This window comes from Lolium rigidum, chromosome 1 (genome assembly GCF_022539505.1).
Source record: "Lolium rigidum isolate FL_2022 chromosome 1, APGP_CSIRO_Lrig_0.1, whole genome shotgun sequence".
Classification (NCBI taxonomy): Eukaryota; Viridiplantae; Streptophyta; class Magnoliopsida; order Poales; family Poaceae; genus Lolium; species Lolium rigidum.
In genome coordinates this window covers 71514657-71524665 of record NC_061508.1, presented here as the reverse complement: position 1 = coordinate 71524665, position 10009 = coordinate 71514657, and the positions used below count along the sequence as shown (strand labels likewise).

The 10009-nt window shown below is 42.4% G+C and overlaps 1 long non-coding RNA gene across 1 annotated transcript; it reads right to left on the bottom strand.

Moving 5' to 3' along the window:
* Window positions 1-389: 389 nt before the first annotated feature.
* Window positions 390-3392, bottom strand: LOC124675498. Its single transcript, XR_006993296.1, has 3 exons — window positions 3305-3392; window positions 607-658; window positions 390-487 (listed from the first exon to the last, which is right to left on the bottom strand). It is a non-coding gene; the product is annotated as an uncharacterized LOC124675498 (long non-coding RNA).
* Between the last annotated feature and the right edge of the window lie 6617 nt (window positions 3393-10009).

Genomic DNA, 10009 nt, shown 5'->3' with positions numbered 1-10009 from the left:
ATCCATACACAAAAATATTCTTACATAGGAAATACTGTAGCACGATAACCCTTGTAAACAAAAACTAGTCTATAAATATAGTACAAAGTGATTGTCCACTCTGGAGAGCATTTCTTGGTGCAGCTACAACTTACAATAGCTCACAAAGAACACAAATACAACTTACAGTAGCTCAGACAGGAAAAGAATACACTATTCTGATGTGGCCATGGAAATACAATGTGATCAGCACACCCATTACTACCTCAAAAGATTAGTAGTACTTGCCTGCAAAAAAAAGATTAGTAGTACTGACTTTGCGGTAAATCAAATATATGCCCATCATGTGTGGTGTCGTACTTGGTTTTCGTGTAGTTTTCCTCTGCCAATGAGTAACGAGTAATGTGACCAGTCCTCTTCTATGGACGTTAATCTAGCAAACAACTTCACTGTGTATTTTTGCAGCACCAAAATGAAAATATTTACATACTCCCTTGAAGTATTGGTTCTGAAAATAGAATAAGAAAAGAAAAAAAAATACATGTTGCAATAAAGTGTGCAATTCTTAATAGAACTTAAAAACTTAGCATAAACTTTGAAAAGGCATGCCCTAAGCGATGTGTGTACCTTGGTGTTTCTTGTAGAAGATAGAAGTTGCAGAACAAACTACCATGTGCAACTGTAATAAAACCCGTTGGCAGAAAATAAGGAACCAAGACTAGAAAAGAATGTGCAGAAACTATAGACATATTGAGGATGCAAGTACGGATTTCAGGACTAGAAGACTGAAGAAGGATGAAAGACTCGCACATAGAACTGAAAGACAAAGAGAAATTAAAATATTGAAGAATGAAAGACAAACTGAAGAAATACTAACTGATGAGATGAAATACTGACAGATAGAACGGCTGACAAGACAATGGTTAAAGACTTGCTGAATTAATGAAATCTGAAGATTTGAGGACTGAATGACTAAGTGATGAACACTAATTAAGAAAGAAAAGACAAAATAACTGAAGAAATTAAGAAAGACTAAATGAAGAGAGCAATGAATAATAACTGAATAATAGGAATGACTAAAGAAAAAGAATGGTAATAGTGAGAATGACCAGCGAAACAATATACAGAGTAAAATGATGAACTGAAAAAAAGAAAAAAGAACAATGACTGAAGAGCAAAACTAGACTGAAGAATTGAGTGACTAAAGAAAGGAAAAAGACTGAAAATATGATAAAACTGAAAAACTGGGAATGCAAACTAAGAAAAACTGATATAACTAAGAGAATAATATGAGACTAAGAAACAAAGAAAAATAAAAATGATAAAACATGAAACTGAGAAGTATATTACTGAGAAAATAAGAGAAATCTTAAGAATATCTCACATTAAGAAATGATTGAGATACAACATACAAAGAGACCGAAGAAATGAATAACATGGAACTGAGCAAATATGAGTGGTTGAATAAACTTAAAAGCAATCTGAACTAGCATATCAGAGGGGACTAAAGCTCATGCAAAAAATCAAAATCCAACTGAACTCACAAGCCAACAACTAGATGAGTGATTGTAAAAAAGTTTGAACTCCTTGAAGCAATCTGAACTAGTGTTTTCTTAGACTAAACTCATGCACAAATCAATAGCCAACAGAGCTAGCAAAGCCCTACAACAGAGCTAACAAATCCAACCAAATGTCATTTTAAAATCGTCACATACTATCGTTATTGTTAAGGAAGTGAAAATTATGTGGTAACATGGATGGGCATATCCTACGTATACACAATGGATCAATATAAATACGATAACAAAGGCTACCACCCAAAATGCAATTCGGCTACCAGGACATTCCTTGATAAGAAGTACTAGTACATGTGCGGAAATTCAATTCGGCTCCCGGGTGCATATGCTCCCTCTATCAAAAAGTTATATTTTGAAATGTCGAAAAATTTTGACAAAAAATTCTACATGTACATCTCCACAATATACGTACGTTCGTCAAGTTTCGCGAGGAACCAATATGTTTTGTGGTCTGTGTAAAAAAGAGAAAATTTATCTCCTGAAAAGACTTATTTTCAGCATTGAATTTTGTCTTTTTTACACACGTCACACGACAAGTCGGATTTTTATGAAACAACTTTGTGAGCGTCTAGCACGTGAAGATGTACGTTCGAATTTTTCGTCTCAATTTTTTGAAATTTCAAAATGTATGTAACATGCATTTTAAAATAAAAGGAGCATATGCTCCCATGTGCCAAAACACCATTCCCAGTACATGTGCAGCTAGAGTAAATCCACACACAGACACTGCCTAAGCTTCAGATTTTTCAAATGTAATGATGCTACGTAGACACTGCATTGTCTTCATATTCAAGGCTTGCTAACAGAAACAGAGTGGGCAACTCATTTAGTACTGTAGTTATCCGTTCCGTTGCAGCTGCCAAGCCAGGCATCGGACATCACATGACTGATTCCATGAGAAGTAGCACATAACTGAAGTAAATCCTAACACAGACACTACATAACATTCAGAAATCCACATGAACATGTGCATCATCATCTCCAAAACTTATAAAGGAGTGAGCACTCATGTAGTACTAGTAGAATTTAGACACTACAATGGTGACTTATGTGACGCGATAGAAATATGAAGAAGTATTAGCGGTGTTGATTTATGTGATGCAGCAACAACACACACGAAGTAGTATAGCAGTGCTAGAATCTAGACAGGTCGATCCAGATCTGGGGAAAGTTGGATGTGTTGTGCAGCCAATTTAAGTCCTAGAAGTCTAGAACCACATGGTAACAATCACCTGGTTATTAACATAAGACTAAACCTCATTCACAAATCAAAGTCAAAACAGAGCTCACAGGCCTACAATCAGATCAAGATGATTTTGAAGTAAGAATGAACACCAAATACACAATCTGTCTCATAACAAGCTGAACACATAACTCAGACTGAACACAAAACTAAACCCTAACTAATCCAAGATCTGAGCATACCATCAGCCTAGCCTGAAAATCAACTAAACCCTAATGTAATCAATAAGCTAGCGCCGCAATGTTTCCCTCAAAAAGCAAGCTAGCGCCCCCAAAACTTAACCCAAACTAAGGGGAGCTCAAAGACAAGCATCAAGGAGACTGACCCGGCCGAGGACGAACTCCCTAACACCAAAATTCGAGCACTAAAACTACATATGAATTCTCAGATCTCGTGCCGACAAACGATACAGCGATACCACCCCAACCAAAACTAACACCGTACGAGCTAAATTACAACGAAATCAGAGAACGTAGCAGAAAGAGGAAGAAGGTCGCACAAATACCCATCTCGTCGGCGGTGAACATGCCTTCCATGCTCGTGAATCGTTGATCTCTTCGTCGTTGGACGAGGAAGGATGTGACCCGTGGCTCTCTCCATCGCCACTAGCGCAAGCTGCGGGGACGTCGCTCCCTCCGTCAGCGGTTTCCCCGTCTCCCGAAGCATGCCCCCCTCGGCACCGGCTGAGCTAGCTGCAGCGTCGCCGTAGCCCCGTCCGCCATGGCTTCCGCTTCCTCTCCCGAGCAAAACGAGATGCAGCTGAGCGGTGGCTTCGAATGAATCTCGAAAAAGGACTCAACTCATTCGGTCAACCCGCAAGACAGAAAGGGGCTGAGAGCCTGAGAGAGACGGCTGCGCGAAGATTCGTAAAGAAAATCAGACGGACTAAAAAGTGTCTGTTCACCAATTGTTAAACAGCTAGCTGTTTTATAGGAAATCTGTATCAAAAATCATTAATTACACAACATTGTGGATATATGAGTGACCAACTTAATTAATATTCAAGTTCATCACATAAAACTAAGTTTTTTTTATAAAAAAGAAGAGGCTCGCCGAGGTTGTACGGTGCTGGCTAGGGGACGACGCTGGCGATCGACGGCGGTGAGGACGGGGATGATACTAATTAAAACCTACAAAATATACCATAATTTCAGCTCAGATTGCGTATAAAAAAGTAAAATCTATAACTTAGGCATTTCATCGAACACCTTGCTAGCACTAAAAAAATAGTACGAGTTAAAACTACCAAAGAAATGTGCTAAATTAGGAACGCCGGAAGAAAGGATGATATTGCTAACCCTTGGATAGATGTATGCCCTTAATCTTGTTAAAGTGGTGGAGAAGAAATATAGATTTGTTGAAGTGTGAGAGGTGCAAAAAAAATTTGTATGAGAGGAAGAAGAGAAAAATGAGATGAAGAAGAGCCAGGGACGGGCTGGCGACGTGATGATATAGGGGGCACCCTTTGGTACCGGTTCGTGTTACGAACCGGTACCAAAGGTCCAGCCCGGGCCCCACCGCGCGTCTGAATTTTGGTCGAAGACCTTTCGTACCAGTTCCTAACACGAACCGGTACGAAAGCCCCTCACGAACCGGTGCCAAAGCTCCTCGCCCGCCTGAGCCCCCAAACCGGTGCAAATGACCCCATTGGTACCAGTTCGTAAGGGAACCGGTACCAATGGCTTAGATGGATGCCCCATTTTCCACTAGTGAATCTAGAGTGAGCATGTGGCTAAGTGTAGCGTGTGGATATATTCAGAGCTAAGTACACCACTATTTTGCAGGGTGAGCTGCCGCAATCACAGAGAGAGCGTAACAGTACAGAAGTGCATGGACGCTTCATGGCAGAAATTTCCTTACATAAGGACAGATAGGTGGATAACATATATTAACATAATAGCTGACACAAAATTTGATAGGTGGGTCTTCGGGATAGGAGGCACTTGGAGACACGGTTTCTGTTGCAAAGGAAATTGCTTAGCTCCATTGGTAGCTATTTTACTATAGACCACCCAGCTGATTCTGCAGCTGTTATGCGTTTTACCTGATCAAAGGCGAAAGTCAATGGGGGAATTAGAGTGGGGATATTACCAAGCAAAAATGTTTAATCTATGCAGCCTTGCAAAAACTGCCCTTATGTACAGGCAAACATGCCACTGCAACTGTGCGAAATCGCACTCCATGTATGCACTTAAAAATAGTAGATAACTGAAAACTACCTATGCAGTTTTTGCAAATGTATAGCACGCACATCACAATAATAACGAAGTTTGTTTAGGCAAATGGTAGCACAATTCCAATCTTGTCATGCTAAAGAATGCCAATCAAAATCTTGTTTAGGTTAAACTGCTAGGTCATGTATACTTCATGAAGGTAGGAAACTGACGTTGCAAACCTACTTTCTTCCTTCTAAGAATTGGATCTTCCCCAGGCAACGATCTAAGCAAATCAACTTCAGGTTCCTCTCCCCCGTTCGGAGCAACAGCTTGGAGAAATCCATTAAACATGAAATTTTCCACTGGAATGTTACCAAAAAAGGCCTACAACACTATTCTTATATCATCATATAACATAATAATGTAATTTGATTAATGCTACAGTATGCTAAAACAATGGTCATGTGTACCATTAAGATACTTATTTCAGAACAATGCCTCTACGCTCCAAAACAATTGTGCAAAAAGTTAGTAAGCCATGATTTAACTTACGTCTTGTTAGACCTTAATAATCAATTCCTTTTTTCTATCAAATGCTCAATTACTTTAACTACATGCTAATAATAAATAAGTACCAAGTCCATTTATCCACAGGAAGTAAAAAATGCGAGTATGCAAACTTTTTAGATATGTGGTATGCATAAAACAATTACTTCTTTTTTTCTTTTCGGCTGTTGCCTGAACCTGGTATGTATTGCTTCCCCACTTCATCATCGTTACTTGAAAATTATGCAGTAGCTCAATGAATCTTGCTTGTAATTTGAGAAAACGGAACTGGAAGACCCGAAGGCATATCCTCTGAAAATTGTGTCAGGTTCAAACACACTATTTGCAAACTATGTTTGGCCTAGTTTTGCAGAACTGTGATCAGCTAAGCAAGCACAACACAATTGGACCAAGGAAAAGAACCAAAGTTCACTGTAAACAATATGACCAATCAATGTATTAATTTGGAAACACTACAGGAATGGTCGGAGACGCCGACGGCTACGGCCTTGCCGGGGCAGCTCGGAACGCCGACCATCGGCGTAGACATACCGTCGGCGTAGAGGTTGCTACGCCGAGGGCTGCCGCGGCAGAACACGGCAAAGTTCACACGGCGAAAAACGGCTCGGCAAAGGCGGCACACGGCAAAGCCTTTGGCGTGTGCCTTCCACACAGGAGCACGGCAAAAATACATTTGACGGAATCTCCACTTAACAGACGGTGCCACGTCAGATGGTCTTTGCCGTGTGCATCCAACGACCCTGTAATGTTGTGAGCAAATCTAGAGGTCAGTCATTAGTTGTAGACATGGTAGATGAAAAAAAAAAGATTTCACTAAAGCCGGTCATATCCCTGTAACACGTACTTTGGTTTAATATCGTAAGCATACAAATGAAAAATTGAAAGCAAAACAAAATACATCATCTCTTCTTTTTTTTAACAAGTCTAAATGATGCAAGTAAGATTATCTTGGTTGTCTAAAATAGGAACCACGATGTAATGTGCCAATGGCCGTAACTTGGTGGTAGGAAAAAGAACATAATTAACTTTCCAAGTTCCAACAGTCAAGGAAGGGCATGACATAGGTTTCTAAGAATATGCATTCTGAATACGTGGATGTTACAAAATCAGGTATTTTCTGGGGTTAGTAAGGACTGCTAAAAACATATTCTACCAAAATATTAGAACTAACAAAGAATAGAGAACATCTAAAGCTTTCGATGTCATAGGATAAAACGTGCCAAATTATGTTGAATCCAAATTATGTGTGTATACAGCATGGGAAGGCATACTCTATTATCAAAATACAACAGCTAATGGGAGTATATATTATGAGCTCCTTGTCCATCAGTGTACGAACGCAACAACCACATGCTGGCCAAATAACCTAGCAGCACATCAGTCTAGAGGAAGAGAACCTGCAAAAAAAAATGCAGCAACATTGTAGGCATAACTTCAGTACAAAAACCAGAGAATTTCAGCCGCTCAGATCTGAAACTGTTGATTAAATCCTTTGCGGACTGCACTGTAAAAAACAAATTAAAAAATACTTTGGATTCGGTTTGGGGTATTTAGAAATTGAAGCGGGAGTTTTTTTTGGCTTCTCCATAGATGGGAGTTGGAGGAGAAAAGGGGCGAGGAGGAGCGTCTCCTAGGAGGAGGAAGAGAGGAGGCAGGCAGCAGCAAAGTCGGCGCAGTACCTGGTGGTCGACTATAGAGGGGATTTCCGCTTTATTTGGATTAGGGATGGATTAGACCAAATTTTGCAGGGGGAGAGGTCATGAAGAGGAAAGGAGGTGAGGGGCAGCCGCTGCAGTGGCGCACAGACCGGTGGTGGTGGGAGAGGAGCGATGCATCGGAGTCGTAGATACATCGGAAAGGAGCACCGGCCACCATTGGCTCCACCCATATTCGCGCTGCCTTGGAGGGAGAACAGGACGTGGACGTGCCGAGGTCCTCCTCCATGCTGCCATTCTCCCCGGAACCATAACAACGTGTCGTCGCAGCCGACAGAGGCCACACCCCTGGCCGCTGAATTGCCGCCGGTGCGAGAAAATCGAACGCGGCCAGATAGGGCTGCGAGGCCCCGTCTCGATGCCTCCAACGCTGCACAGACGGGGAATCGGGGAGCCGGAGAGGGGCCTGGAATTTGGCCCGCGAGGACTGGAGGCGGGCCCAAAGAAGATGTCCATCTGGTCGCTTGCGGGAGAGGTCGACTTCGAGCTGGTCCTGCCTACGCCCGAGCTCCTCCTCCGCAACCCCCGCCGCCTCACGCACTCACGCAGTCACGCCCATGAATGCCATGAAAGAAACTGAGCAGATGAGGTGGGGCAAATTGGCCAGTCCGCTCCAAATCCTATGCAGCCTTCCACGGTGGAGATTTGGATTTTTTCATCATGGATTCCTGAGCAACGCCGGCACCGCTTTGACCGCCGGATTTTCTATTGATTTGATTTAGATAACTAGTTTCAATTTCTTTGTAGAGTGGACACATCTTACTCGGATACGAAGGACTAAGGAGTTTGAAGAGAGAGTGAAAAAGATTGTTGCAGACTATTTGCTAAAAGAGGTATAGGATCTTCATGTGATATCCCCTAAGCTAGCTTCTTGCTTTGTTAATTTTGAACTGCATTAACACCTATATATGATATACATTCATGTTACTACTCATTTAAACCTGAATCTTGTTAATTGCACAAAAAATAGTGTTGTGAAATCTCCAAAGCGTTGGGTTGCCATACTTCTTAGAAGGTAGAAAATCAGGTGGCAAAAGTGTTGGCCGTTTTTGGTCTGGTACTAGAACTGCATCCTTGTAACCCACTGGCATGATGGAGAACCAAATTCTCCATTCAAAAGTACACAAATCATTCAGTACGTTAGATACTCATTTATATCATTTACTCTCCTAATGTTATTCAATATTCTGCAATTTATATTCTTTACTATGCTAATATTATCCAGTGTTCTGCACTACTAAAATAGTATTTTAGTAGGTCAGATACTTATACTATTTCTATTTAGATAACTACTTTCAGCTTCTTTGTTGAATGAACACATCTTTCTCGAATACACATGCTATTGTAGGACCAGAAAGGGAACCAGAGATAGGCTACCACGAAGAGTATTAGCTTTAGAGACCCCCAATGAAGATAAGCTCGCAGCTGTTGGCTCTTTTACCCATGTAAAAGCTGCCAGCAAAGAAGAAGGTCCACGTGGTCACACAAATTGATGCATGATGTATGCCAGCTAGTCCCTAAAATGTTCTTTCGAACTTCTATGCATCTATGTACAATTATCTGCTTCAATACTATCTAATTATGTAGTTTGTTATTTTAAGCTTAAATATTTGCATTTTTGTATTCCCAATCCATTTGTGCACCGTAGTGATCCCATATTCCCATGTCATATATTTTTCTGAGGTTTCAGCACCAGAGATCTATTTCGTAGCTACTTTTCTTATCATGACTTCAAATTCTATTGTGAACAATTGTCTAGTTTCTGGGAAGCAATTTTTTTCTTATTTGAGCTAAAACCTATTGTTTGTTCAGCTATACTCTAAGCGTTATCTTTAGAAGCCATGTGTCCTTGTTATGCATCTTAATTTATTCACTTAACTTCTTGTCTTCTCATTCCCAATATCTTTCAAGGAAGCCAGTTAATAATCTCTACCATAATATTGTTCTGCTTTTGCTTGCAACAATGACACTACAGGAAGATGCAGATCATTAGAGCATCTCCTGTCGCGTCCCCCGAAGCGTCCCTCAAAGGGATTTGGGGCGCGCCGGACCAAAAATGCGTTTCAGCCGCGTCCCCCAAAGCCCATTTTTGTCCGGCGCGGCCCGATACGGTGTCCAGCGCCCCGAGCTCGTCCCCGTCCCACAGGGGAAGCTCCGGGGACGCCGGACACAACGAAAAGCGAGGCGAACCGACGCGGGGCCGACCCGTCAGCGGCACAGGGAAAATTCGTCTCACACTCCCGCCAAATCCCGCCGCTCCCGCCAAATCGCGCCTATACCGCCGCGCACATGCCTCCCAAAACATATCCCGCCGCCGATTCATTTCTCCTATCCCGCCAATTTCTTTCTCCCTCCCGCCGTCGCTACCCTCTCTACATGGCGCCGCCGATAGCCCCCAAAAAGATGGCGAAGAAAGCGGCCAGGAATGATGGGTATTTCATATCAGTCAATACTACTGGCAACAAGGCTGCCAAGGCCGCCTTGGCCGACGCTGCGTCGTCTGAGAAGACGCAGGCGTCGATCACGAAATGCCTCGCCGACGTCTCCTCGACCTTTATCTCCCGCGACAAGAAGGCCGACCAAAGGTGGGCCGAGCTGCTCAAGAGGCAAGAGGAGAAGCTGGAGCTCAAGAAACGCAGGGACGACATGTCCGTGCTGAGAACATCGACAGAGGGAATGTCTCCCCGGACGCGAGCGGCGCACAACTTCTTCAAAGGCCAGATCCTCGATGACATCGAAGCCAAAATGGCGGCGGCGGACGCGGCGGCCCTG